The sequence below is a fragment of the Gekko japonicus genome, unplaced genomic scaffold, assembly GCF_001447785.1.
Source record: "Gekko japonicus isolate JY-2015 unplaced genomic scaffold, Gekko_japonicus_V1.1 scaffold2998, whole genome shotgun sequence".
In the NCBI taxonomy this organism is placed as follows: Eukaryota; Metazoa; Chordata; class Lepidosauria; order Squamata; family Gekkonidae; genus Gekko; species Gekko japonicus.
In genome coordinates, this window is record NW_015169269.1 from 48,280 (window position 1) to 54,844 (window position 6,565).

A 6,565-nucleotide genomic window follows, 5' to 3' on the forward strand; every position below is an offset into this window, starting at 1 on the left:
GAGAGAGAGAGAGAGAGAGAGAGAGAGAGAGAGAGGAAGGAAGGAAGGAAGGAAGGAAACAGGGATATCTAACAAATCTGCAATTTTATATTTACATGCATGCATGAGTTCCCCCCATATAAAATTCAAATATATTCTTGGTATATCTTTTTAAATATATTTTTATTTTCATTTTATATAACATTTAATAGTTATTGCAAATTTTTAAAAGCTAAGAACCATCATTAGTACTTAATTAGCTGTTGTTGATTTTCTGGGTTATGTGGCCGTGGTCTTGGCATTGTAGGACCTGACGTTTCACCAGTAGCTGTGACTGGCATCCTCAGAGGTATAACATGGAAAGATGGAGTGCTCTGTGTGTTACTTAATGTTTATAGCACCTTATTATGTTGAACTGTTTGTAGATGATTTTAGGATTGTTTAAATTGTTACTGGTGTGTTTTTATTCTTCTATGTAATCCGCCGAGAGCCAGCTTCGTCTGGGAGGGCAGGGTATGAATCTGAGAGATGAATGAATGAACAAATACATAAATATCTTTTGCATGGCTCTCCAGGAGGCTCTGCTCTTCAGTTTTGTCATACCCACCTGCAATTATTTTTTTAATCATAATGGCTTGCCTCAAAGGGCTGTTCTTATACAACACATTTTGCATATCGGGTATATTGTTATTTACCCTCTAGTGGAATGATAGAAAGTATGTTCGAGTGACCTGATTCATCTAAGTGAGCTAATTAAGAACCATATACCATTGTGAATCAAATGTACACCTGGCCTCCAGCCCAGGTTGCCAAAGGGAGGTCACCAGTCAATAAGCAGCAAACGAAAAACAAAAAATCACCTCAAAGGCGGAGACTGCGATGCAAGCAAAAGTTTATTGAAGTGTGACAAAAATAAGCCAAACCGAAACCCTTCTCTAATGTAGATTACAGGGACCTGCGGCATTCACACAAGCGAACTAACGATACAAGTGCAAGAGAGGGAGATGGAAACATACATTTTCCTAGCAAACAAGGAGCGAGTTACAAACTGGTTAATTTTCAGAGATTCCGAGTGCCAGCAGCTGTCATTGCTTTCCATCAGAGCCGCCAGCGCTCAGCATTTCTGAAAGCACAGACCGTAAAGTTAGTCAACTTTTCACATCACAGTTGCCAAAACCCTCGTCCCGGGATTAGCAGGGGGAGGCACAGATGCTACGTCTACGTCTTGGCCGGCAAACCCCAGAAGAGCAGGCCGTGTAACCTCCCACACTCAACGGCTCACAGCTCGCCGAAAGGACTGGTCCTGGGACAACCACCACAAAGGGAGGCGGTTGGATCATGACTTCTGATGGAGGGATCTGGCCAACGCACGAGATGCTGGCCCCCGGGGCGATGCCGAGACTGCTTGCCGATGTTGCACTTCCATAGCCGCATGACCCAAGACCCATCATAGGGGTAGAAGCGCAGGATGGAATGGCGCAGCTGGGTCCACACACGGATGGGTAACAAGACATGTTGGGCGATGTGGATCTGAAGCAAAAGCCATAAACAAAGAGAGAGAAAATGGAAATTATATTTAAATAGTAGCCGTTCGGTTATATTTATTTAATTGAATCATATTCAGTTATGTATATATTATGGCTTGGGACTAGGGTACCAGATGGACCATCTTCTCCCATACGTTCCTGCCCAGGAATTAAGACCACAGGGAGAGGTCTTAATCAAGCTCGGGTGTAGGGTACACAAGAGACAACCTTTTCAGTGGTAGCCCCACAGTTCCGGAACGACCAAATGGTACATAAGAGAGAACTTTTTCAGTGGTAGTTCCACAATTATGGAACAACCAAATGGTACACAATAGAGCACCTTTTCAATGGTAGCCCCACAATTATGGAAGACATGGGCAGCTTCGAGAGGGAATTAGATAAGCATATGGAGCAGAAGTCCATCAGGGGCTATTAGCCACAAGGTATAGATAGGGACTCTCAGTCTGGGGCAAGGGATGCTCTGTATTCTTGGTGCTTTGGGGGGTGGGGGCAACAGTGGGAGGGCTTCTGGTGTCCTGGCCCCACTGGTGGACCTCCTGATGGCACTTGGTCTTTTTTGGTCCCTGTGTGACACAGAGTGTTGGACTGGATGGGCCATTGGCCAGATCCAACATTGGCTTCTCTTCTGTTCTTATGGATAAACATCTGGAGCAGAGGTCCATCAGTGGCTATTAGCCACAAGGTATAGATAGGGACTCTCAGTCTGGGGCAACGGATGCTCTGTATTCTTGGTGCTTGGGGGGGCACCAGCGGGAGGGCTTCTGGTGTCCTGGCCCCACTGGTGGACCTCCTGATGGCACTTGATCTTTTTTGGTCCCTGTGTGACACAGAGTGTTGGACTGGATGGGCCACTGGCCTGATCCAACATTGGCTTCTCTTAAGTTCTTATGACCTCCCCAGGAAGGAGGTATGGCTCAGTAGTGGGCCATCTGTTTGGCATGCATGAGGTCCCAAATTCAGTCCCCGGCATCTCCAGTTAAGGAGATGATGTGAAAGACACTTTTCTGTATGAGACCCCAGAGAGCTGCTGCCAGTCTGAGCAGACAATGCGTACTCTGATGGACCATTGGTCTGGTTCAGTGTAAGGCACCTTCATGAATCCATGTGTGCCTGGCCCCCCTCACTTTTGATCTTTGGGAGGCAGTTGCAGACAGTTTTATTTAGGACCACATTTGGTTGCATTCAGGGGTCATTTCCTGCAGGAGCGCACAGGAGCCCTCAGTCAGAGCAAGAAGCAGCCAAGTAAGCTGCAGAGCCCCCCCAGCCCCCCAGTCCAAAACAGTCCAGTGGCACCTTTAAGACCAAGTTTTATTCAGGTACAAGCTCTCCCTCCTCTGTGAGGACAGATCTGCACGTTCCCCCACCCCACCCCCGATAGCTAGCAATCCAAAACAGTCCAGTGGAGCCTGAGCAGTGGGTGTTGCCTTCTGACACACTTCCGGTGATGTCAGGAGGTGCGGCATATGCAAATAAGTTATGCTAATGAGTTATGCTAATGAGTCCCTGCACCTCTTTTTCTACGAAATGACCCATGGTTGTATTTATAATCAGTCCTGAACTGTGGTTATAAATGCTGGTTTTTGTTTTCAATATCATTTATTTTGCTTGCTCTATCTACGTTGTAAGTCGCCCTGAGCTCCGTACGAAATAAAGGAGAATAATAAAAGTTTTACATATTTACATACGTACTTAAATTACATATTTAAAGAAAAGAAAAGAAAATGTTTGAGAAGAAGTACTGCAAGACGGACATGTCTCATCTGGCGGGGTGACAGATGTTCATAGACCAGTCCTCCAACAATTTGCACAGGTCTTTTAAAAGCAATTTTGACCTCCACATGCTTACTAGTGGGATTCTAATCTGGGAGAACCGAATTTGATTCCCCACTCCTCCACTTCAACCTGCTGGATGACCTTGGGCAAGCCATAGTTCTGGCACAGCTGTTCTCGAAAAAGAGCAGTTTCTGTCAAGAGCTCTCTCAGCCCCACCTGCCTCACAGGGTGTTTGTTGTGGGGAGGGGAAGGGAAAAGAGTTTGTCAGCCGCTCTGAGACTCCTTTGGGTAGTGAAGGGCGGGGTATAAATCCAATCTCCTCCTCCTCTCCTTCTTCTCCACTCCTCCACATGCAGCTGCTGGAGTGACCTTGGGTTAGTCACAAGTTCTTTCAGAGCTGTTCTCTCAAGGGCAGTCCTCGAGAGAGCACTGTCTCAGCCCCACCTATCTCCCAGGGTGTCTGTTGTGGGGAGGGGAAGGGAAAAGAGATTGTAAACCGCTCTGAGACTCCTTTGGGTAGTGAAGGGTGGGTTATAAATCCAATCTCTTCTCTTCTGTCCTCCTCCTCCTCCTCCTAAATGTCATGAAAAAGGATCGATGCTCTCTAATTAGTACTTTTGAAAATTAGTCTGCTTCATACGTTCATTTCCCCCCTCTCATTTTTTTCCACTCAGTGAGACTTTTGAATTATGCAGAATTCCAGAGTAAAGAAATTTCATCCTAGAACCTATGGTATAGAGTCCGTAGAGTCACAGAATCATAGAGTTGGGACCTCCAGGTTCAGCTAGACCAAACCCTTGCACAATGCAGGAAATTCACAAATACCTCCCTACCACCCCCACACCCCAGTGACCATTGTTCCATGCCCAAAAGATGGCAAACAAAACAAAAACAAAAAACCTTTCCAGGATCCCTGGCCAAATTGGCCTGGATGAAAATTGCTTCCTGACCTCAAAGTGGCCACCCATCAAAACTGCCATTTCCTCCAGGGGAAACTGATCTTTGTAGTCTTCAGGCCAGTTTTAATTAATTTATTTTATTTATCTATTTATTTCAATTTCTATCCCGCCTTGCCTGACAAGCAGGTTCAAGGTGGCGTACAATAATAATTTACAATAAAAACAGATAAAATTCAACAATAAAATATAAAGTGCAAATTACATATAAACAATAAAGTGCAGATGGCGATCCTTGTAATTAGCCCTATATGACTATCCCAAAGAAAGTGCCAGTAGCTCGTTCAGTGGCGGCTCCTAATCAAAGGCCTGATGGAAGAGTCCCGCAGGGCCCTGATGTCCACCAGTGTGGAGCTGCCACTGAGAAGGCCCTGGATCTGGTAATAGCCAGTCTGGCATCCTTGGGGCCAGGAACGGTCAGGCGATTTAAAGTCCCTGATCTCAGTGCTCTCTGGGGTATATATGGGGACAGGCGGTCCCTCAGGTAGGCAGGCTCCCGGTTATTGAGGTTGATAACCCTCACTGTCTAATACTCAAACAGGGCAATCATGTGCAGAGCTAGCAATGTCTAAGCCCCCTGATATCAACAGGTTTAGACTGTTGCATCTCTGCATGGGACTGTACAGTATATAAGCCGAGCTTTGCTGTGTGGATCATCTTTGAGCCTCACATAAGAACTCAAGCACAAACACGCAGGGTTATTTATATATTTATGATACTCTATTTTCTGCTGATGCTGCCAGTACTACTTTTTTATTTTTATTTTGTATTTGTGTGTGTGTGCATGTGTGTGCCCTTGCCTGGAAGCAAGTGTGTGCCGGTGCGACTCATACTGGGTACGGAGGACATTCGGAGAAGTGGCTTGATAGCCTGCCCCGGCCTCCTGGCCCTGGCGTTCTCTGGAGGTCTCCCATTCAAATACTTGCCAGGGTCAGCCCTGCTTAGCTTCTGAGATTTGGTGAGATCAGTTTTGCCTGGGCTATCCAGGTCAGGGCACTGCTATTACTATGCTTATGCTAGAGGAGGAGGAGGAGGAGGAGGAGGAGGAGGAGGAGGAGGAGAGATTGGATTTATACCCCGCCCTTCACTACCTGAAGGGGTCTCAGAGTGGCTTTCAAACTCCTTTCCCTTCCCCTCCGCACAACAGACACCCTGTGAGGTAGGTGGGGCTGAGAGAGCTCTTGACAGAGACTGCTCTTTTTCAAGAACAGCTGTGCCAGAGTTATGACTTGCCCAAGGTCATCCAGCCAGGTGCAAGTGGAGGAGTGGGGAATCAAACCCGGTTCTCCCAGATTAGAGTCCGCCGCTCTTAACCACGACACCAGACTCGTTCTCTGCTAGGGTTGCCAGGTCTGGACTGTGAAATTCCTCGAGGTGTGTGGGGTGCAGCTCATGGAGGAAAGGTTTTGGGCACAGGAGAGACCTCAGTGGAATATAATGCCACAGAGTCCACCTTCCAGAGCAGTCATTTTCTCCATGTGAACTGAAGATATCCATCCATCACCTGGAGGCTGGTAACCCTACATTTTCTCCAGGGGACCTGACCGCCTTTACCTGGAGAACGGTTGTGATTCCGGGAATCAGCGGCCTGGGGAGGTGGTGAGCTCCCCCTCCCTGGCAGTCCTTAAGCATCGGCTGGACAAACCCTTATCTGGGATGCTCTAGGCTGATCCTGAACTCAGCAGGGGGTTGGACTAGATGACCTGTAAAGCCCCTTCCCACTCTGTGATTCTATGTTTCTATGATATCTCCAGGCACCACCTGGAGACTGGGATACCAAAAAACAACATTCCGTGACAAAAATAACAAAGGGTTGATAAAGATGAGTTGCAAAAAACGTGAGTGAGCAATTATAGAAGAAAATCCTCTACAGAACGACTACAGTAAACGTTTTTGCAACTTATCTTTCTTGACTCTTGGTTACTGTTGTCGCGGATGTTGTTTTTTTGGTCTTCCACTTCCTCCCGTGATCTCTCATTTTTGGCTTCTACCACCTGGGGACTGGCAACCCCGGTTTCTGCTCTGCTGTTCTTCCCAGTGGTGACCCAAAGCCACTTACAGCTTTCTTCTCCCCTTCTTCTTCCCCTACAGTTTGGTGTAGTGGTTAAGGGCACAGACTCTAATCTGGGAGAACTAGGATTGATTCCCCACTCCTTCACTTGCACCTGGCTGGATAACCTTGGGCAAGTCATAGTTCTGATAAGAGCTGTTCTTGAAAAAGAGCAGTTTCTGTCAAGAGCTCTCTCAGCCCCACCTACCTCACAGGGTGTCTGTTGTGGGGAAGGGAAGGGAAAGGAGTTTGTTAGCCAC

At 47.0% G+C, this 6,565-nt stretch overlaps 1 long non-coding RNA gene across 1 annotated transcript in view; it reads right to left on the bottom strand.

Annotated features, from left to right (window-relative positions):
• Positions 1 to 854: 854 nt before the first annotated feature.
• LOC107114934 overlaps positions 855 to 6,565 on the bottom strand; it is a 6,176-nt gene continuing 465 nt past the window's right edge. Inside the window, exon 2 of the long non-coding RNA XR_001482661.1 lies at positions 855 to 1,509. This is a non-coding gene — a long non-coding RNA (uncharacterized LOC107114934). The remainder of the gene's footprint in view (positions 1,510 to 6,565) is intronic.